Here is a 24,357-nt window from a genome sequence, read left to right as displayed (position 1 = left end):
AAAGAAGAATAAAAAAAGATATGCCATCAAGTTTATTCCTTGACCAAATCATTGCTAATGTATGTTGCTTCTGCTAAAAATGGAATGACAAGACTGACTTTTCCAGTTCCTTCTAAACTGCCTACTAACAATCACCAATGATTATGCTTAAAATTTTGAAGACAGCTGTTTTATAAGGAACGTGTTTTACATATGCTTATTCATGTTACAGGCCAAAAATTGAAGGCAGAAAAAGTTGAAGGATTTGACCACAGTGGCAAGCAATCAGTAGTCAAGACAGGAAATAGATTTCAGCTTCCTGTCATGCAGGGTAATTTGCCATTCAGTGAAATATGCTCATGATGACACATACTAAGGTGTGATCAAGTTATAGCTGGATGCATACATAAAAGGACCATTTGGATAAGCATTTTGTAAAACAAGCCAAATTTAAGCACTCTCTGCAATTGCTGCTAATGGGAGATATACAATCTCATTTCAAACTGGCACACAGTCCACAAAATAGCCACAAGAGTGTTAGTTTCAAAATAAATCTAATCTGAACCCTACCTTAGGTTTAATCTCACTATAATCTTGGCATAATTACAGTATTTTCCAATACTCCTTTTGCAGATATAAAACTATTTGTCATCCCATCAGGTTTCCCTGTTTCTCCATTAGTTTTGAGTTAATGACCAGTATATGAAGCTCATGACCCCAATTTGTTGAAAAAGAATTCTGAGAAAGGCAGCTGCTATAATCTGAAGGGATGCAGTACACAGGGCGGAGACCGACCAAATGTGGTTACTTGCATCCATGTGGTTTAGAGGGTAGTTATAAGGATGCTGTAGGAGAATCTGGGACAAGATACAAAGGATCAAACAATGAAGAGAAAAGGAAAATGGAGAGAATGAAGTTTAAGGAACAATTGAATAATACAATTTTTTTTTAATTTTCAAAATTTCATGAATTTCTCCATATAGAATTACAATTCAACATACATTTATATTATAATTTTGAAGTTGGAAAATAGGGAGTGCTTAACAATAATGTGAGACAATTTTAAAGCATCAGCTTTCTTCTAAATTCTAATGAGGATCAACCATCTAACACAAATTGTGACTAGTTGGATTTCAGTTTTTTGTTTTTCTTTGTTTTTATAAAACATTTTTAAGAGCTGTTTTATGTTTATAATAAAATTGAAGGGACATATTCCCCCTGCTCTAAAACATACATAGCTTCCTATACTATTAACATCACTCACTAGAATGTACATTTTTACTGAGATGAATCTACATTGACAAATTATAATTACCCAAATCCATTGTTTACCTTATGGTTCACTCTTGGTGCTGTGGAGCCTATATATTTGGACAAATGTACGATGACATCTACTTATTATTATAATGAGTATTTTCACTGCCTTAAAGAGCCTTTGTCTGCTGCCTAGTCATCTCTCCTCCCATCCTTAACCCAGGATACCACTGTATGTATTTAAGGGTTCTCCATGTCTTTTTATGGCTTGATGACTCACTTAGTGTGTGTGTGTGTGTGTGTGTGTGTGTGTGTGTGTGTGTGTGTGTGTGTTAATCCTCACAGGATATTTTTTCCCATTGATATTTATTTATTTATTTTTATTTATTTATTTTAAGATATTTTTATTGATTTCAGAGAGGGAGAGAGGAGAGAGAGAGAGAGAGAGAGAGAGAGAGAGAAACATCAATGATGAGAGAGAATCATTGATCGGCTGCCTCCTGTACTCCCTGTACTGGGGATCAAGCCCGCAACCCGGGCATGTGCCCTTGGCCGGAATTAAACCTGGGACACTTCAATATACAGGCTAACACTTTATCCAGTGAGTCAAACTGGCTAGGGCCCATTGATTTTTAGAGAGAGTGGAAGGGAAGGAGGGAAGGAGGGAGAGAGAGAGAAAGAGAAAGAGAGAGAGAGAGAAAGAGAGAGAGAGAGAGAGAGAGAGAGAGAGAGAGAGAGAGAGAGAGAGAGATGTAAGAGTGACACATCGATTTGCTGCCTCCTGAACAAGCTCCACCTGGTGCTGGTATCAAACCTGCAACCCACACAAGTGCCCTTGAACAGAATCTAACCCAAGACCCTTCAGTGCATGGGCCAATGGCCTAACCACTAAGCAATACCAGGCTGTTGAAATAGCCTTGTATAACTAAGATAATTCCCACTTGGTGTGGGGTGTTATTTTTTTATACATTGTTAATTTCTTTATCCATTCATCCACTGAAGGACATCTTAGTTGCTTCCAAGTTTGAGCAATTATGAATAAAGTTGCTATAAACAACCATATTCAGGTTTTTGTGTAGACTCCTTTGGGGGAAATATCAAGGAACATGATTTCTGGATCATGTGGTAAGAGTACATTTATTTGTATAAGAAACCACTAAACTATCTTCTAAAATGGCTATATTATTTTGTATTCCTACCAGCAATGCATGAGAATTTCAGTTGCTCTGCATTCTCAACAACATTTGGTGTTGTCAGTGTTCTGGATTTTGGCCATTCTAATAAGTGTGTAGTGATATCTCATTGCTATTTTACTTTGCATTTCCCTGATTACATATGATATGGAGCATCTTTTCATATGCTTTTTTGTTACTGTACTCAATGATTCTCTACCTTCTGGCCCTTTAAATACAGTTCCTCATGTTGTGACCCAACCATAAAATTATTTTCGTTGCTACTTCATAACTGTAATGTTGCTACTGTTATGAATCATAATGTAAATACTTGATATGCAGGATGGTCTTAGGCGACCCCTGTGAAAGGGTTGTTCGACCGCCAAAGGGGTCGCGACCCACAAGTTGAGAACCACTGCTCTATATTATTTTGGTGAGGTGTCTGTTAAGTAAGATCTTTGGCCTATTTCTAATTGGGTTGTTTTCATTTGTTGAATTTAAAAAGTTCTTTGTATACTTTGGATAATATTAACTGATTTTCAAAAGCTGAACTAGCCTTGTATATCTAAGATAAGTCCCACTTGGTGTGGTGATTATTCTTTTTATACATTGTTGGATTTGATTTGCTAATATTTTCTTGAGGATTTTTCAACCCATGTTTATAAGAGATATTGATTGGTAGTTTTCTTTCTTGTAATGTCTGAGGGTAATACTAACCTCAGATTAAGTTAGGAAATATTCTCTCTGCTTCTGTCCTCATTATGGGTAATTGATATGCAGGCATACCTTAGAGATATTGTGGGTTCAATTCCATACCACCTGAATAAAGTGAGTCATAATCTTTTGCTGGTGGAGGTTCTTGCCTTTAATTTGTAAAAGACACAATCACTGTGATGTGCAATAAAGTAGAGCACAATAAAACAAGGTATACTTTTATTTTTTTCCTTAAATATAGTCAGTTTTTTAAAGTATAATTAATCTCCTTTCTTATTTGATTATGAGAATCATCAGGAGCATGTGTTAAAAATTCAGGTTTACAGAGTGTACTGTATCTACTGAATCAGAGTCTCCAGACAAGTTTACTGGTAATTGGTAATGTTAATAAGCACCCCAAAGCAATTTTAAAGATCTGACAAATTTGGAAAATAGTATTAGAACCAAAGTCATCGACATAATCTTATATACAAAAAGAAGTTACTTTGAGTGGATACCTTAGCCCAAGGTGACCCTCTCACTCTCACTGGTAATCCAAAATAAACTACTGATCTTAATAGGGTTAGCCCCAAATTCATAGAACATTAATGAAAAACAAATCAGTTTCAAAATGCACCTTCTACTAGTTCTTATCTTTGTTTTAAATTAAATTGTTTAATTTTAAAATTCCATAAAATTATTATCATTGTTACTACAGTTGCCCTCTTTAGCTAGAAAGAGAAAGTTAATTTAACTTTATAAGACTAATGAAAAACTTTATTTTAAGCCTCCACACATGGCTAATTAACATCATATGCTTGTGGAGTCCAGTGACTACAGCCACAATAGAAAAGTTATATAACAATGGAAAGGAGAGTTACATTAAGGCCAATTACACTTCTTTTCTAGGACTGCGAACAGAGTGAATGATGCTATTGACTGTGAGTACCTTCATTTGTTGTTATATCTTTATTCATTTTACAGCAAAAAGAGCTCTACCATCTGTGAAATCTCAACTTTTCTTTTTAAACTAGCAATGCGAGTGCTATAAAAGAGATTAGGAAATAAAATGTGGTCTATCAAGTCTAAACAACATCTTATTCGAATTCCTACTTTTGCTCCCATTTTCCATGGGATTTTGGGCTTTTTCTTTAATTTCTAGAGCCTCGGTTTATTCATGTTTATAAGGGGTTATTAACACTTCTTTAAATGGACAATAAATGAGTCAATGTTCCCCAGTTTTCATTCTCTTCTGTCGGGTGGTGTTGCAGTGCATAAGACATTGTGACGTATATTCCTTACCCATTGATCTGGGTTACATTACACAGATAGCTTTGCTGGATAGATTGAGAGCAGATATGGCAGAGTATTGATTTCAAGCTAAGGCTCCAAGAGATCTTAGAGCTTACTCTTTTACTCCTCTGACCTGTCATTAAAAAACAAAAACAAACGCGCTCTTGGAAGCCATTATCACTTTAACCTAGAATGATCTAGAATAAATATTTGTGGCAAAGTCTTGATAATCCAAACTTCAATCCCAAGAGATAGGTCAATCAATTTACAGACTAATTGGCAAGAAAAGTAAATATATGTAAGTCATTGAGTTTGGGGGAGTTTGGTACGCAAGATTATTGTAACAGCAAAAGCTGACTAATTGATCATGTAATACTTCTGATGTAATACAATCACATAAGCATTAAATTTTCCCTTAAATATTTTGTCATTTTGTATTGTTTGAACTTAAAATATAAAAAAAATATTTAGTGGAATAATAAGTAGATATAATCAATAATGTCTTTACTTTTAGAGCAGCGCTTCTCAACCTGTGGGTCACGACCCCTTTGGCGGTCGAACAACCCTTTTACAGGGGTCACCTAAGACCATCTTGCATATCATATATTTACATTATGATTCATAACAGTAGCAACATTACAGTTATGAAGTAGCAACGAAAATAATTTTATGGCTGGGTCACAACATGAGGAACTGTATTTAAAGGGCCAGAAGGTTGGGAACCACTGTTTTAGAGGGTCATGGTAGATAGAACATGAAAATGCATATGAATATATAGATATTAGGAGTGTATATGAAGTGGATGGGATATTAGGGGCTTTAAAAGAAGAATTTGGAATACGATTGATAAAGAAACCACAGAAAAGTACAAATAAAGAAAAAAATCTAAAAGAAGTCAAAGAAGCAATTCTTTAAACACTAGGAAATAAAATTTAATTTGGAAAATGTTTTACCCAGATTGTACTTACTTTGCTAAGGTGCCATGGCAGCATAAGTAATTTAAAGATGTGAATTTATAAACCCACTGGGAAGATAAGACCCAAAGGCATATAAGGGAACACAAAGTGTGGTACCCAATAAACACTGTAGCAAATGAGAGAATGTGCCCAAAGAACATAGCCAGTGTCTAACACAGAGTAAATGTTCAGTGCATTTTGGCTGCTTTTCTCCTGGCTTGACATAGAAATGTTGGTGGTTTTTCCCCAATCAAGGGTGACATTCTTTTTTTCATTTGATTGTGGCTCCTTCAAGGTAGCTTCAATATTTCATTAATCTTTGTGTCCTTAGCACTTCCTAGAAGAGACAAGCATATATAAAAAGCAACCTTCTTCTTTTTCTTCTCCTCCTCCTTCTTCTTTCCTTCTTCTTCTTCTTCTTCTTCTTCTTCTTCTTCTTCTTCTTCTTCTTCCTTCTTCTTCTTCTTCTTCTTCTTCTTCTTCTTCTTCTTCTTCTTCTTCTTCTTCTTCTTCCTCTTCTTCATTGTTTTAAGAATACAAGGTGAAGGGGAAGAGGCAAAATCTCTAATGTACTTCCTGAACTGTAACTATTTGCCATATAATATGTTTAAAACTTAACTACTTAAATTAAGTTATCACTAATGGTGATTTATACTTTCTAATAACTGTTTTTGATACTTGCCAACTGACTGCTGGAAATTCCTGGTGTCTGACAGTGTGCTTCACCTTCTTGTCAAATTAAAAAACAAACCCAGGCATGGCTCAGTGGTTGAGAGTTAACCTATGAACCAGGAGGTCACTGTTCGATTCCCAGTCAGGGCACATGCCCAGGTTGCAGGCTCGATCCCCAGTGTGGGGCGTGCAGGAGGCAGCCGATCAATGATTCTCTCTCATAATTAGTTTTTGTATTTCTCTCTCTCCCCCTTCCTCTCTGAAATAAATTAAAAACAAAACAAAGCACAACAACTATTAATTATGGGGAAATGTCCTTTAAACAAATACAAGATTTATTTTCTTGATTGGTTTCCTTGTCTTACCTAGACATAAAGAAAACGAATGAGTCTTTTTTTTTTCTTTAATCTTGTGAAACTCTAAACTAGAAGACATAATCTCAGCACTCGTCTTATATAAATCCCATAGGTTATCCTACAGAACATAGATTATGAATAGTCACAGGACAGGAGAAAGAATAAGGCACTGCCTTTTTTCAAAGAGTTTATAGTCTAGGAAGGGGGATTGTTAAAACAGACAAAGACCGAAACACAGAAAATTAAAGGAAAGGCCATAAATGACTTTTAGGTACAAAAAGCACATTGCATTCAAAGATCCCAGAGAAACTATGTACCTGTAGCCACAGAAAGCCAGGGAAATAAAGGAATTTACTTAAAATCAGTACTTAGCTTATCTGCAGAAACTTAACCGGAGTCAAGTGTAGAAATTCAGTCTGGAATATGTGCTATCTCAATGGAGGCTCTGAGAGTCTGTACAGCAAACACAGGAGAAAGCATTCTCTGCATTCTTTAGCAGCAAAGTGGGATATTAACCTGATGTATTAATGAGTTGTTTAGAAGTTCTGAGCACAGCTACAGTACTAGAGTTTAGAAGGCATTCATCTCAACAGCCGCTGTCCTGGAGCCCAGTGTCAGGAACGGAGGGAGTTTTCAATCTGATCAGGTGGAGGGGGAGTACAAGGGTTTCTGGAATCATGGTGTGTCAGCCTGGAGACTGCTTCTCTGAGGAATGACCACTGCCTGGATGTACACTGTGACTAGATTAAGTGAACATGCTTATTTAAACAAATTGCCTTAAACATTTTCCCTGTTCCTCTTTAAAATATCATTATTCTTCTTAAATTCAAATCCCTTATCTTTATCTCATTTAGAATTTTTTTACTTTGGATAATAAAAAATAAAACTGTATTTTTTTAAAATATATTTTATTGATTTTTTTACAGAGAGGAAGGGAGAGGGATAGAGAGTTAGAAACAATGATCCGCTGCCTCCTGCACACCTCCTACTGGGGATGTGCCCGCAGCCAAGGTACATGCCCTTGACCGGAATCGAACCTGGGACCCTTGAGTCCGCAGACCGACGCTCTATCCACTGAGCCAAACCGGTTAGGGCAATAAAACTGTATTTTAAGAATTATAGCTATCATAGTCAAATTGATATTAAGCTTATGATAAAGCAGACTTTTATATATGTCAAAACCTGTTTATTTTTCATATCCACAAAGAACAGGATAAGGAAGTAGGAATATGAGAGGTTAAAGTAAAAAAGAATTTCATGATATACAAGCCTGTAAATATTATTTCTTTAAATTTAGTTTTCTTGTCCTGTTTCTTTCTGCTCAGGCCTAAGTTTGCTATAGAGGTAGCCTTAATGAGAAATTGTTTCATTAGAAATTAAAACAAAAAGAACACCCCCCACTTAACAGTACTCACATACTATATACTAGATTCCGCTCATTCAGATGCACAAGCTTTTATAAACTGACTCTTAATTATAGTTGTTATTTAAAGTTAAATTATATAAAGTTAACATTAAATAAATTATACTACAAAGGTAATAAATTATAATTGCATCATTTTCTAATTATTTTAATGACTTTTTTAAAAAATACATTTTTATTGATTTCAGAGAGGGAGGGATAGAGAGAAACATCAATGATGAGAGAGAATCATCGATCGGCTGCCTCCTGCACACCCTTCACTCGGTATCAAGCCTTCAACCCAGGCATGAATCAAACCTATGACCTCCTGGTTCATAGGTCAATGCTCAACCACTGAGCAACACCAGCCAGGAATGACTTCTTGAGCTTATTGTCACTTTGAAAGTAGAAATGCTATTGAATGGTGTGCTACTGCACACATCTTTGTAACTTTGAATTCAATGATGTCATGGTGGTAGATTGAAGTCAGCCATGGTGAGATTATTTGCACATTGGAAATCAGAAAATGCTATGATAAAGTTAGATTTATTATTTTGTTGATTTTCTAGACTTAAGAAAGTGAGGAAGAAAATATTAATAGTGAAGATTAAACTTAAAAGTTTAATCCAGTGCCACGTCCAGTGCTGAATTTGAACAAAGTAATTTGAACAGATTACATATCATGTTTAATGACAGCAAATGTATTGGGATAAAAATTACTGGATTGGCATGCAATTCCATTTGTGAAATTATGGTTGAATTATACCTTTGACTAGATATATAAAAAAAAAAATCTTTGGCAAAAATTAACGAAAGCATCCTGTGAGAATTCACTGGCTGCACAGAATTTATAATAAATAATAGTTCATATGTTATTCTTTTTTGTAAATTGTGTACTATACCTCTTTAATATCATTAAAACTCATAGAAAAATATGAATATATGTAAATGCACAATTTTCTTCTTCCCGAGGACTGCTTATTAAACATTTACCACCACACAACTGCAAAAGATTATGTGAAAGAAAAATAAAATTATACTCCCACTCAAAATTCTGAATATTTGAATATATAATACTTTTTAACCAAATTATTATTAAGCTGGGTAAGTCTTTAACTTGTTTGATAATGACTAAAATAAAGCATAAGGGAAGAAAAGAAAACATCTGTGATTAAAAATAGCATTTAAAAAACATTGAATCAGTGACCCTTCAAAGTTGAGTTTAGTTCTTACCTAAGTGACGCAGTCAACTCAAGCATGAATGGATTGTAAATTAGATTCAGTACAAGTTTCTTTTTCTCTCAAGTATTTACAGTATTGTCTTTCTTATTTTATAGGTTTTGAATTTTAACCCACCTGGAATTTGAGTCAAAGCTTTTAGGCTTAGGATTGGATTTGAAAGGATAAGGGGGGGGGTCTCCCTTTTACCCATTGGAGTGATGTGGAAAAATCTGACATTCTTGTCCTGTTTCTTTCAGGTTTCAGAGAGAAAAAATAATTTTATTGAATCCAAAATGTGGTGTATGATAGACTAATCTTTAAGGCAAGGTAATCAACATAGAACTAAGTTATCAATGTTATTTCTTTATTAACATTGGTAAGAGTAAGGTCTAATATCTGGTCTGTATCTGACACTGAACAAGAATGCTTATTGACCTGTTGACATAGAAGTGTGTATTAATTTGGGGGACTTACTTGGCATAATTAAGCTATCAGAACGTGTGTGTGTGTGTGCGCGCGTGCGTGTGTGTGTGTTAATTTAATCTATTGTATTGATTATCCATTACTGGATAATAAACTATTACAAAATTTAGTGGCTTATAACAATGTTTTATTATGTCTCATGATTCTGTGGTTTGGCTGTGGAATGCGTAGGCTGCTCTTGTCTGGCATTGCTCAGAGGGGTCTGCTGCGCTGGAGTTGAAAAGCCTAGTCCTCGTGTACTCTATCTCTGAGATGGCTGACAGCTGGGACTTTTCTCTCCAAAGGATTCCATTATTCCGTAGACCAGCCTGAGCTGTTTTTCATGGTGGCAGGATTTATTCTCAAGAGTTAAGGAGGATGCCAGATATTTTGTGGCATAGGCTTAGAATCGGCACAGCATTATTTTTTGCCACATTTTTTGGTCAATGAAGCCAAACATTCAGTATGGATACAAAGGTAGAGAATATAGATGTCTCCTCTTGATGGGAAGAGCTAAAGGTTGCCTTGCAAAGGATCGTGGGAAAGATTATTATCATTCTTTATAATCTTCTTTAAAGACTCATGGCGTTACAGAAATGCATTAGGGTTAAACAGTTTCAGAAGAAATGCTAAAGGGACATTAGGAATGCAGGTTTCTGATGCAGCATCCAGGCACCATTCCTAGAGGTGATGTGTGCTTTTCTCCTGGCTCTTTGACAAAAGATACCACAGGGGAATCTGTAAATAAAAAACAATCAACCTCATTCACATCCCCCAAAAATTCCATAGAGGTTTTAGGTTAATATTTTTTTATTTGTGAATTTCTAAGATTTAAATCAGCCACCGTGCAAATGTTCCAGAGAGCAAATGAAATAGTATAATTTTCAATCATTAAAACATATGGCCTATTAAAGATGAATTGTTCTGACTAATAGACAACATTAAGATTCAATGGTCATCCTGATAGAGTGCAAAAGGCACATTGAACTTTCAATGTCTGGCACTGCTGATTATATAAAGCCAAGAGCTGAGTACCTTGACAGACTGGAATGTCCTTTCTGCCCAAACCAGTTAGATATGTCTATATTTGGAACTCACCTACCATTACTTCCTTTTCTAAAAGCCAATTCCTTGACCTTTTATAAGAGGAAAGAAAAATACAGTGTCATTGCATTGGCTTAAACATATTTTGAATATTTTCTTAAGGAAATAAAACAGCAAAAGAGAAGGTTGGAGGTTGGCAGAGTTTTGAAGCGTGTGGTTGTGGTGAGTGTTGGCATGGGAGTCATAATTTTGTGTTTTTGCTTTTTTTTTAGAACTAAATTCTTCAACCCTATACCCCTTAAATCCTAAGTGCTGGATTGCACTCCTGTTGTATACAGGAAAATCGAGACCACTGACGTAGAACGTGTGGTGGTGGTGACTGGAGGAGAGAGAAGAAAGCTGGCTTTTTTTGTTGTTCTAGGAGGGAGGCAGGAAGAGAATAGGAAAAAAAGCAGAATTGGATTCAGCTATAGTGTCTTCTTAGTTCCTTTCCCCAAATAAGGTGTGAAGGCCATTTTTACACACAGAAGTGTGATGCTGCAGTCCTCGTGTGTGCAGGAGGATTTATTTCAGGAGTCCAACCTAAGTTTTGAGGTCAAACATCTGCCTTAGATGACTAGTTCTACCTGCTGTGGGATATTGAGCAGGTTATTTAAATCCTTTTGTCTAGAGATAATAAATTATAATAATATCTACCTCAAGAGCTGCTAGGAGAATGAAGTGAGAGACTTATAACAATCAGTACAGCAACTGGCTCCATTGAATTTTAAATAACTGGAAACCACACTTATCAGCTATAATTAGATATTAAAATTAAAACCCCCATAATACTTTAGAAATGATAAAGACAAAAATAGTCTAAAATGAAAGTATTAAAAAGGACTTATGAGTTATTATAGTAAGTATATTTATGTATGTTTTTCAAATTTGTATTTATTTTGAATATAAATCTTCATCTCCAATTTTTATTGCTTAGTAACATTAGGTTAACAAAAAGGAAAACATAAAATTATTATACTCTTCAAATTCTGAATATCACAGTCACCCACCTTGAAAAGTGATTTTTTGTTGGCCAGTTGTCTGCTATAAAGGGCATACACAGTCATACAAGGTGGAGTGAGTTACTTACAGTTTGCCAACTGATTTTAGATCCCATTCATTTCTTAGTAAGAGATTTATTCACTTCTTGATCACATTTCAGCTCTTTTCTAATTGTCTAGGGTAGGATCTTCTAGCTGCTGCTTTATCTTAGTTTTATAAAACATAAAGAGTTTTTTCTATAACCCACATCACCTCACTGTTATTAGGTTGGTAGCATGGGAGTCTTTCTAAGGGCTACTAAAATTCCTGGTTTTCTCTTATACTATAGCCTTGTAACTCTCACAAAGTATATTCCTCACAAGAAAGTTTCTCTCTTCAATATCTCTTTTATTCTTACTTGTATTTTCTGATCACTTTACCCCATAAAAAATGACACTACCAAGACAGAGAATGAAATCACAGCCTCTTAGAAAGTTTCTCTTTCAGAGATGGTTTATAAAAAGTAGTGAAAGTAGGTTTGGGTCTGAAGTGGGGTTTTGACTGGATCTACTTATTCCATCTGAAATTATGGACCAGTTCCTCACCTCTGCCCTTAATCTCCAGCATCTGATTACATGAGCCCAAATTCATGCAAGAGAAGAATCTTCTAGGAGGAAGTTTAGGATTAATGTTCCTCAGGGAGAAATAGTAAGATGAAGATGTCAGCATGGTGCCTGGCCAAGGACCTTCAGCTGCTTCTTATTAAGAAGTGCCTAGAGCAAAAGCTGAGAGGCTTGTTATCATGAAAGAATGTTTAGTATTTGGACAGGCCTATGTTTGGAACTTATGTTTGAAGGTCCACGTAGAATTGGGGACACTGATATTTTCCTCAGCTCTGTGTTGAATTATGTGTGGTTTTGACAAAGAAGGGTTGTTTTAGCTATGTAGTGCTGCAGAGCAGCCACCCCAAAATAGTGGCCTAAAGCAATGACAGCAATTCTTTTGCTCACACTTCTGCAATTTGGGCAATGTTGTCAGAAATCATTCATTGCCTCTCAACTAGGTGTCAGCTCCAAAACTGGGGGCTGAAATGATTTGAAGGTCTCTCCTTTCACACATCTAGCAATTGATGCTGGTTGTAGGCTGTAACCTTAACTAGGGCTGCTGATGGAAACACATGGCTTCTCCAGGTACCTTGTGATTCCTCACAAGATGGTGGCTGGGGTCCAAGTACTAGGGTCCTAAAGGACCCTAGTGAGAAAGCTGTATGCTTTCTGTGTTCTAGACTTTGAAGTCACAGAGCATCACTTCTGCCTTACTCCATTGCTTGCAGCAGCCATAAGCTACCCAGGTTCAAGGTGAGGGAAAGGAGAATTTGTTTCTCAATGGGGGAGTGGCAAAACCCTGGAAGAGCATGTGGGACCAGAAGTCATGCTGTGGCCAATTTTGGAAAATACAATCTTCTGTGAAGACTCATGGCGTTGCAGAATTGCATTAGGGTTAAACAATTTCAGAAGAAATGCTAAAGGGACATTAGGGATGCAGGTTTCTGATGCAGCATCCAGGCGCCAGTCCTAGTGGTGATGGTACTTTTCTTCTGGCTCTTTGACAGAAGATACCACAGGGGATTCTGATTAAAAAAAAAAAAAAAAGCAAACAGAAAAGAAATTATGCTAGTCTTAAACCCAGCAGTCCAGGAAACACTGACTTTTTGAGGCAGTTATGCAAGTAAAGCCTTGGACATGTGTATATCAATGCTAATGTGAACTCATTTGTGCCATAGGCTGGTAAGGCCTAGAGCAATGCAGGCTAATGAGAACATCCAACAATCACAACCAATAACTCTAATCCAGTATGATTTTACACCAACTACTTTGTTTCTCAATATGCAATTATTTTGTTTCTCCCTGCATCCATCTTCAAATTGAGTCACTCAAATTGAAATCAAAGAATATCAAATCCTTTTAAAGTCCATAAGCAGTTGTCTTTGGTACTATAATTTAATAGAAATTCATACATAACCTGTTACATTTCTTATTTGAAGAACTGGTTTATGTTAGAACTGCATTCTCTTCTTGTCTCTTGTCTATTTGATTTGTGTAGCCATTAGATCTTCCTTTAACTGGTTCACTTCTCAGGAGATTTCAGAGAAACTTGACTTGTTTTATGCTGGTCTGACTATTGGTATACATTAAATTTCAAGTGCTTTTATTTTTGATAAAATTCCAAAGCACTGAATCCACATGATAAGGTTCGCTGTTCTTGATTGATTTCCTCACTTCCCTAAAGCAGTCATTGGCAGGCTTGGCAGTCAGACTGTATCTCTGCTAACTCACCTCCCAGCTTCTCTTCCTCTTTATTAACAGGCTATATTGAACAATGTCAGAACCAATGCCAAACCTTTGTGTGTCAAATTATTAACTTTTCTCTCAGCCACGGCTCTTCCCTACTTGTGCTTCTATGCTTTTCACAAGCAACTCTTGCAGCATTTTGTCCTTTGCCCTTCATGACTTCTTTCCCTTAATAATCTATTACAAGGAAACTTAGAAAGCCTTTTGAAAGATCTGAGAAATTCAGACCTACTGGGTCACTTATATAGTGTGCTATGATTAGATCTTACTCAAAATAGGAGCAACTTAATAGATTAGGGATACACCTTTTTTTTGAGAGTTGGGTTTTTCTGACTCTGTAAACTTTATACTACGGGCATACTGGTTTTCTTTTCATTAAAGTCTCAATCAGTTTACCCAAGAATAGAAATTAGTTAGGAAGTAATTTCTTAAATTTCTTTTGGACGCTTCCAAAAGAATTTTATATTATGTGTCATATTAATGGCAGTTTTCAGAAACACTAATTGTGAGTTTGAGTTGCAAAATGTATAATATGATCTGACATAGAAATTCATCATAAAGACTAGAAATACATATATGAATTTATTCCCATGTACCTGCTGACCCAAGTTGGCTCAAGTTTAACATATTTACGTTTATTAAGTGTGAAGGTTAATTTTATTTGTCAGCTTTACTGGGCCACAGGCTTCCCAGATATTTGGTCAAAAATTATTCTGGGTGTTTCATGTTGGCGTTTTGGGGTGAGATTAACATTTAAATGGGTTGACTGAGTCAAGTAGACTGACCTCTGTGAAGTGAGTGAACTCCACCCAGTCAGATGAAGGCCTGAATAGAATAAAAAAGCTAACCCTCCTCCGAGTAAGAGACAACTCTTTCTGCTGAACTGCCGTTGAACTGGGTCATTGGCTTTTTTGCTGCCTTCAGACTTAAATTGAAACAGCATCTCTTCCCAGGAATTTAGCCTGCCAGCCTTTGGACTGTAACTACATTGTCGGCTCTCCTGGTTCACAGATCTGTGCACTCAGACTGGAACTGGACCATCAGCTCTTCTGCATGTTCAGCTTGCTGACCACTTCTGCAGCTCTTGGGGCTTGCTTGCCTCAATAATCATGTGAGCCAATTCCTTCTAATAGATTAATACATAGAATTACATGTAATCCTATTGGTTCTGTTTCTTGGGAAAATCCTGACTACACACTAAAGAACCTTACAGTTGAAACTATAATTGTAAAAAATCTCATTTATTCCTCCTAACAACCTTATGAGTATATGCAGTTTAAGAAATAAATCTAAAGCTGAAAGAGGTTAAAAGACTCTTTTAAGATAATACTGACAGGTAGTAAAAGGTGGGCTTGTGATACAAATGAGGAAAATTCAAAAACTATTATTCTCCCCACCAAGGTGGCACTCGTATGGGGGAAAAAGTAGCCTGGTTGTTCCTGTCAGTGCTGACCACCTGCAACAGGTCTCACCTGCAGACAGGTGAGGCAATCACAGGGCTCTCCTAGGGGACTAGGATGGCACAGTGAGGGCTCCATCATGGACTAGGTGAGATTGAATCCAAACTGGATCAGGTAGTCTACACCTGACATGCTACCTGTGGTCCCAGCACCTTTTCAAGTCATGGAAAGGGAATACTAAATCCAACATTGCAGTATAAAAGGTGAATGTTAGCAGGGATTCTGGAGGGCTTTATCCACAGAACCTCAGGGGATACAGGCCTTTACATAGCTAAGCATACTAACCAAGCATGGCCAGCTTTCTCAGGGTGCCTCCCATTAATAAAAAAAAGAAAGAGGAGTGGGTGGCCATATCTGGCACAAGGATACCAAGTTGACCAGGCAAAGAGCCCACGGGACAAGCAGAACAACTCTGCCTGGCTTGTTCAGTGTCATCAAGAAATGAGAAGGGTTCCTAGAAGCAAAGAAAGGTTAACTTTACCCAAATCAAAGACTAACTCAATTACAGGGACCACTATGACTGATAAGGAGATGGTATTACCCAGATCCTGTCTGTCAGGGAAGGAGACTGGGAGGGAGACCTGGCAATGTGTCAGATCCTGCCTCATCCCCTGCTTCTACCTGTCCCAGCTCCTCACTGCTGGGGCCCTAGCAGGTCCCTGCTGCCACTGGCTCTGACTGAATTCTGAGGCTTCTCCTCAAGCAGGAGTGTGCCTCACCCTGGAATGGGCTTTAGGATTATGTTCTATTACTGAGCCTAGGATCCGGCGGCACACTCCATAGCGGAGTCACAGGGCTGCTGGATTTGTCCCAGATCCCTCCCTTCTTCCCAACTCCCTTTCTTGGGTCACAGTCTTTCTCTGTTCCTTAGCAACTCTGGCTGAAAAGCTAACTTTTATCCTAGTTCTTCAATTGCTGAGCTCTCAACAGCCCAATGGTGGCTCAGGCTTCTACTTCACTTTCCATTACACCTTGAATTTGGAATCGGGTAAATTTTATTTCTATCTGACCTGCCTCTCCGTTGATTCTAGACCAGGGACACTGGGCTGAGCTTGGGTCTCAGGAGCTGCACTTGGAGGAGGAAAGGGGATGGGGTCATCCTACACAGGGGCCAACGGGAATAGGATCTAATGTCTAGAGGAGTTGGGGCTGAATTGAAACTAGGGTGAGTTCAATATATCGATTCAGAGGGGTGAGGGTTATAATATCAGCAACTCAGAACAGGTGATATTACAGGTCCGGTAGACAGAGTCTGGCTGGCTCTGCTGAAAATCAGTGCCCTGGAGGCGGAAGGCTTTGTGGAGGGCAGCAGAGAGCTGTGCCTTCTGTTGGGGTGAGGTGTTAAGGCATACCCTTGGATCATACAGGTTAAGTCTGTGCTTCACATTTTCTAGCTGTGACCTTTGGTAAATGATGTAATTCCTCTGCTTCCGTTTGTCTGTAAACTGCCAATAATAACGCTTGCTCACAGTCTGTTACGGGGATTATAGGCATGTCCTGCATAAGTGCTCATCATATGGTCCTTCTCAGTACAGCTCTATTATCAGTTGTATGGCCTTGGGGAAATCATTTCACATTTTTTTTGGGCTTTAGTGTCATGTCCAATGAATGAAGAGGTCAGATTAGATCATCTCTAAATCTTCATGCAACTCAAATATCCTAGAATCTAATCTAAGTTCCTACTTGGCAAAGGAGTCTTGCTTTTTAAAATTTTTGTTTATTGGGGTGACATTGGTTAATAAAATTATATAAATTTCAGGGGTACAATTCTAGAATACCACTTATCCCCCCCCCTTTAACTTATTTTTCAGGTGATCTTGCAGCCACTCTGCAACTCACGCCCAAACCCACAAATTAGATAAAAGCTCATTATTTTTTAAAAAACACACTTCGAAGCGTTAGAGCCCACATATATGTTTAAATAACCTTGTCAAATTTGCTCTCCCTGCAGAGTGCTTTTCATTATTCTTTTTCATTAAAATAAAAATCCCTCTGGTTGACTTTCTAAATGTGTTTTTGTTAGGTTTCAGCCTGTTGTTAACCATTTTCAACTGCAAATTAAACTCTGTCCTCCTAAAGCTGAATGTTCTGCTACCCCCTGAGCAGCCACCCATGATGATGATAGAGTGGGCACTTAATATGCTAACTAATAATAATATAAAATCTAATGTGCAGTGATCTGCTCAGTGAGGTCTGTCACACAATTCCTTTATCAGTGATTTTCACTATAAAATTCTGCATTGAGAAGGGAGGGTTAAAACCCTGCCCAGCAAATGTCTGCAAACTACAGGCTGTGGTAAATAGGGTATCTAATACCCAGAAAATGAATATGCAGACTCCAGAAAAGCATATGCAATGAAGGGAAATGGACTCTCTGATTAGAAAGCTAGTAGCAAAGACCATATAGAACTAATTTGCAATAGAAAAGAATAAATGTAGTTGATTTCCTCCCTAGGACAAATTGCACTTGGATGTAATTTTTCCTGTTCTTTATTTCAAAAGCAAAGTCAAGGGTTTCCTGTTCCTTTATGTTCCATAAACCAAGTCATTCAGATAAGCAGCCCTTTGCTCTATCAACTAATTACTTTCTGATTTGCTTTGATCTATTATTCAGGCAGTAAATCCCAGCTTCATTGCACCCAGGATGTAAAACTCAAATGTAATCACTGTTGCAAAAGGAGATAACATAGAGTTGTTGATTTGAAAGAGACATTTCCTTTACTTCAAGAAGTGTAGTATGTGACACACACACTTTCCATGTCATTCAGGCAGTTGGCCTTGCTGCAATGGCTTTTTTTTTTTTTTTTACTAGAAAACAATCATTGTAGTCATGAAATAGAGTGTTTGTTTTTTTTTTTAGTGTGGCTTATGAAATCAGTATTTCATAGTCAAATCTTCACATATATTATCAATTTGCTTACAAAGTTACTTCGTTTTGATTCAACTACATTCAAAATATTCTTACATAGGTTATTAATTTTTTCCTGAACAAATTTAGTTTATAAATTAGAATTTATTTACAATCTATTAAACCCACATCAGTCAATATGTACAAATCCCAAAGAGCCATCTGTGAGAATGTTAAAAGCTGTCGTCATTATGTTTACTTCAATCTTTGTGAAAGCACGTCAATATCCATTTGGCTTTGGGGAAAAAATATTTTCCCCAAATCCCATGTGAATAAGAGTTTGAACTCTTCAAATTATTTTATAAACAAACAAACAAAAAATTCTGACTACTGCTTTTTTTAAATCCATTTTTTTTATTTTATCATTCATCCTCTCTCTTCTTAGTTTCCCTCTGCATATCTCCATATCTCTGTTTATTCTATGCTCTAGACTGGTTTGGGGCATGAAAGGAATTCTGCAAGACACCAATTTCAAAGCATTTGGATTTTTTTTATGAGATTTTCTCTTTTAGACACTCCCTGGATAGCTTTTAAGATTCTAGGAACACTAAGAGAGCAGTCAGAAGATCTAGATTAGCTCTTCATTACGTAATGCTTTAATGTACTCTACTCAAGCTCTATCACGTGGCCTTAGAAATCGTTGATCATCTGAACTATCTTTTCTTGTGCTTCTTAAGTAATTTACTCTCTTCCGTCCCCCTCCATGCTACTCCCCGCCCCATATAGCAACTTTTCCCCTAGATTTAATCTAGTTTCCTAAGTTATCTGTGTTACTCTAAAGTATCAGGAATTTGGCTCAGAATAAAACTGCCATTTTACTACTACATTGTTTGACCTGGCAAGTGCTTGGGAACAAGGTAAATTTTGGCTTCATTTTTGGGAGGTGGAGATTTGATAATAATTAACTTTCTTGATAACCAGAAGGCAGTGAGGAATTTGAAGGCCATGGTACCTGTTGTATGAACTGGCAAGCAGCCTTGTCACTTGTTCCTTTATGAGAAGAAAAAAATGATTAAATTGTCTTCTGATCTTTTCTATATTGAAAGGGTTCCCGGATTATAAACCAATTGGAAGGATCTGGTGCAGCACAAATAAAATTGTGGGTGTTTTATTGGTCTTGGCTTCCTAAAAGCAGAATTATATGACTTTGTAAATAAGGTGGTTGGTATTTAAAGTCAATGTTGCTCTCACAAAAATTAATGAGTATTCAAACTTTCACTGATGAAACCTGACCTAATTTCAGTTGCTTTCGAAGTTCAAATTAAAGTGCTTTTAGAGTTGCCTTGACTGCTTTCTTACTACCAGGGCTCATTTTTCTAGAAACTTGATTTTAAACTCTTTGAACCAACTTTCTCATTAGTAAAATGGGAACATATAGTTTCTGCCCATTAGGTGGTAATAGGATTAAGTGAGATTATATAAGTGAATCAGGTGTGTTAATATGTGTAAAATATTTTGGGCAGTGCTTGATACATAGCAAGCACTTGATAGATATCAGCCATCATTATCATCATCACCATCATCACCATTATCACCATCTATGTCATTTGGCATCTGATGAGTTTGATTCTGGAAATAAATTGCTCATCTAAACTTTAGGCATTGGAGAGTGGGAGACTTACCAAGATTGTACTTTTAGTTTTCTATCATCAAGTGAGTCAACCTAAGAATGTGTTCACAGTCCCAAGCACTCTTAAACCTTCCTTCTAAGTAGAAGAGAAATACTATTAACTATGATAGGGCTGTATGTTAAGAGAAAAGCTATCTTTATTCATCCATTTTCCCAAGTTTTATTTTCCATTGACTTGTATAAAGTAGAACAATGGCAGATCTTTCCCAGATTCATTTGGCCCACTTCCATATTCTAAATTGAGTATTCTTGAATATTTTTATTAAATCAAAATCTCCTAATTACATGGTCTCTGTAAGAGCTTATAAAGTATGGGCTACTGCAAAAATGCTTTTGATGGTGGCCCTTGATTTTCTCCTATTTTGACCACTCTTTTAATGTTTTTCAAGGCTCTATTAAAGAAATATTCGATGCACATTGCGAAATTTATCAGATCACAGCAAGCATTACTTATGATGGTGGGCACAGTGCATTTGAGCGTTGAAGCAGGGCTGAAATCTATCTAGCTCTGACAAAGCGGTGACACTTGCTGGTGGATGTGGCAGAGCAGTAGCTCGCTTGGGTGACCTACCCTCTACTAACTGTACAAATAAACAGAAAGAAGAGCTTACATAATGGACACTCTCTGCATTTAATGCAGAGAGTGTCCATTATGTGCAAGTTAATCTACATCAGAAAAGCTAATTTATAGCATTTTGTAGATGTATTACCTATTTAAACTTGCTTAACTCTGAGATATGAAGTCTCTGAGGTAGACACCGTTTTTCTTCTTGTTTACAGATAAGGAACTGGAATAGCAGAATAGTTACACACTTCTCTTGAGATACCCAGCTAGGAAGAGGCAGAATTGGGACTCGAAGCCAGGAAATGTGGCTCTTTATCACCGTGCTGGTTAATTCAAGCTGCTGTGTGAATATCACTTATTCATTTAAACAAAACAAAACTGAACTTCAGGGAAGTGAAGTACTCTGTACTTGCCTTCCTTCCACCACACTCAGCTGAGGAGAAAAGTGTCATGTCACGCATATCAGTGTCTAATTATTTCTTGGTCAAGGGAAGCAAAAAGCAGGTTTGGATACAGTTATGCTCCCCTGTGGTGGCTGGCCAGAGCCCTGCACGCAGTCCCATGTGCACTGAGGCCATGAAGGTGCTCAGGGAAGTACGAGGGACCAGTGAGGACTCTGTCTGAAAGCACACCTGAAACATGTTTGCACTCCTCCCAGAACACCTGCTGGCTGAGGAAATCTGGCTAAAGATTCAACAGATGAACTGAACTGATTTTCTGAGGCCATGATCCTTGCTGGGCTCCTCTTCTACCTGAGAAGGCGATCAGCATCCCCTTCCCTCCAAAAGTTGCCCGCTGAGGAAGCTTTTTCTGCAATGCTACTGGTCAGACCGTAACAAAGGTAGAATAGCGCAAAGAAGAGGGCAGACAGGAAGAGGGAACAAAAAGGAAGCAAAAGAGAAGGAAGGGAGACTGGAAAGAGTAAAGAAGTCCAGTGTCTCTGCCGGAGAGGAGAGTGGGCCTGCCATGCATCCAGGCTCGCCTGCTCTCTTGTTCCCTGGGAGAAAGCAGATTTCCTCCCCTCAAGCCTCTAAATCCCCCACCAGCCAAAATATTCATTTGAAAAATTAAATTATGTCTGAGGAGCCAGCACCCTCCAAAAGGCCCTGGAGATCAGAACAATCAGGATTTAAATTAATTGCTTAATGGGAAAAAACATTTTTGAGAACAATACTGATAATTTGCTAAAACTAGGGTATGTTTGTAACTCTTTGCAATGAATTGAATTGCTGGTTACAAGAATGAATGCCTATAGAGAAATTGTGATTGAAATCCCCAAAGTTAAGTATTACTTCCTTAAAGGAATAGGTAATTAGTGAAGTATTGTGCGTGTACAGCCAGTATTACACTCAGCACTTAATAATATACTGTCTCAAACTGTTTCCCAGTTGTTGCCTGTATGTTAGTTTTGTTTCCCTGAACTTGATCATAAACTTGGTGAGAACAAGTATTGGGTTACGTTCTTTCATTGATGTCTCCCACCATGCCTGGCACAGCCCTACACGCACACCAATATTCAAAAGTTGATGGATGCTGATTGGAATAAATCCATGAGCCTAGAAAATTTTGGCTCTTTGAAATAAAATTTCTTTAATTATGTCAGCATGCCACAATCAGGGCACATTTCTCAGGAGAGCCAAAAAATGTTAACATATTATGTAGCTTGTTAAATGGAGTAGAGAATTTGAAAGGAGACATCCTATTTGAATGCAAAGAAGTTAGAGATGACTTCACATCAGGAGCTGGCTGCAGAACAGTTGGATTTGGGTTTTGTTGATTTACCTACATTTTACAGACACTGACAATAGTCATTACACCTGGAAGGGTATGGAGAGCAGAGGACTATTGTGCTGCATGGTCACCCATGTTCTCTGGACCTCTTTACTTCTCAAAAGTTTTTACTGTGATCTGTTCATAAAAAAGCAACGGAATAAAACAATACTTTACTGTAATCTATTTGTGAGTGACAAAAATAAAAGTACATATCATTATGTTTACTAAGTTGAAATTGACTTCTTCACTTCTGAGACATAGAAATAATAGCCTCTGCTCCAGAAACATTCATTCATACTTTCATATTTTCTGAGTAAGTCTTCCATTTAAAAACATTTAATGCATGTATATTAACAATAGTTTTTTTTTTTTTCAAATGAATACTGAAGGTGAGTCCAAATCTCATATATGTTCACTTTGATTCCTTATGAAAGGTGACAGCGGTGGCAGCTGAGCCCAGATTTCAGGCATCTTTGGCCCCCAGTGTGTGTGTTGGTGTTGGGGGTGGTGAGACCTGGGAAAACCACCTTTGTACAGGACACCTGCATAGTTCTCCACCTTATGTGATCAACCTGGATCCCCTGTGCACGAAGTTTCCTTTCCTGCTATATTGGTATGAAATTCATTATCTAGATTCATCTATAAACAATTTAAATCCTCAACTAAGGATCCATATATGGAATTGGGCCCAATGGTGGCATAGTGACCTCACTTAATCTCTTTGCTAACAGATTTGATCAGGTGATGACATGTATTTTTATTTTTTAATTAAATCTTTATTGTTGAAAGTATTACATATGTCCTCCTTTTCCCCCCATTGACCCCTTGTACCCCGCCCTCCCATATTCCCTGCCCCAGGCCTTCACCACCCTATTGTCTGTGTCCATATGTTATGCATATATGCATACAAGTTCTTTGGCTGATCTCTTCCCACCCACCCACCTCGGCCTTCCCACAGTCTGTTCAATGCTTCTATGTCTCTGGATCTATTTTGTTCAACAGTTTATTTTGTTCATTAGATTCCACATGTAAGTGAGACCATATGATACTTGTCTTTCTCTGACTGGCTTATTTCATTAGCCTAATACTCTTCAGGTCCCTCCATGCTATCTCATTGATGAGAAGGACTCAAACATGTCTAAATATGTCCTGATTGACACACCTGGGTAGATTAAAGTATTCACCTGGCCAGTTTCTGGGACAGTCATCACTGAGGCCCTGCACTGTGTACAAAAGCAAGCTCCTTTTCATTGCAGTCATGAGTAAACTGGCATCATTGAGCACAGCTTTGCAGTGGGATGGGTGAAGATTTGGAGGACCACCAAGTTGCCTTGAATCAAGAGACTACATACATCAATAACCTGGGTCATTCGATGATCTTGGTGTTAGATTTACAGCTCATTCAGGGTGGTAGGTGCATCTGCTGTTCTGGGTACAGGCTTAAATGAACTCTTTATGCAAGTCACCAGTGCTGTGGAAGAATATGAAAGGGAGTATCGTTCTGAATATGAACATCCAAAGAAATCACTGGCCTGTGCTCAAAGCCAGCAGCAGAAAGAACAACTGGAGTGTCTTCAGGAAGATATGGGCTCTGTAGCTTTGGACACAGGAACTATGACAGATGGCTTGTCTCCTGTGTCTGACCCTTCTGACCTGACCTTTCCCAGGAGAAACTTGGATGAAGTGGAAGAGGAAGCAGACAGTGACACTGATGATACTGAGAGGAAAGCCATGGCACAGCAGTGTTTCAGAATTTTATGCAATACCAGTGGTATGCTACTGGAAGAGAAACAATGAGTACTTTCTAGAAGTCCAAAAATTTGGAACTCTGTGAAGGAACTATCCTTACCTCTCATTTTTGTTACTATCCTATATAATAAACAGCTAATATGCTAATGGCCATCATACCATCATGCCATAATGACCAATCAGCAGGAGGCTGCGTGCACAGTGAGGCGCTTGAGGGTGGCTGCGAGAGGAGGCAGGAGGCGGGGCGCCTCCTCACACAATTTCAATTGGGTGTTGGGTCTCTAGTAAAGAATAATTTTGTTCAGAATAACAGATTTTTCTTATTGGGGAAGTCTCCTGACTCAGATCAAGCCAGGGATAGAAAACATTTGGACCTGACAGGTAAAAGCTGATTCCT

At 37.7% G+C, this 24,357-nt stretch overlaps 1 pseudogene; it reads left to right on the top strand.

Annotated features, from left to right (window-relative positions):
- Nucleotides 1-24,045, top strand: part of LOC118675723 — a 72,236-nt pseudogene extending 48,191 nt beyond the window's left edge.
- Nucleotides 24,046-24,357: the final 312 nt, after the last annotated feature.

Source organism: Myotis myotis, unplaced genomic scaffold, assembly GCF_014108235.1.
Source record: "Myotis myotis isolate mMyoMyo1 unplaced genomic scaffold, mMyoMyo1.p scaffold_m19_p_2, whole genome shotgun sequence".
Taxonomy (NCBI): Eukaryota; Metazoa; Chordata; class Mammalia; order Chiroptera; family Vespertilionidae; genus Myotis; species Myotis myotis.
Note: the sequence above shows the minus strand (reverse complement) of the source record. Positions and strands in the feature narration are given on the sequence as shown.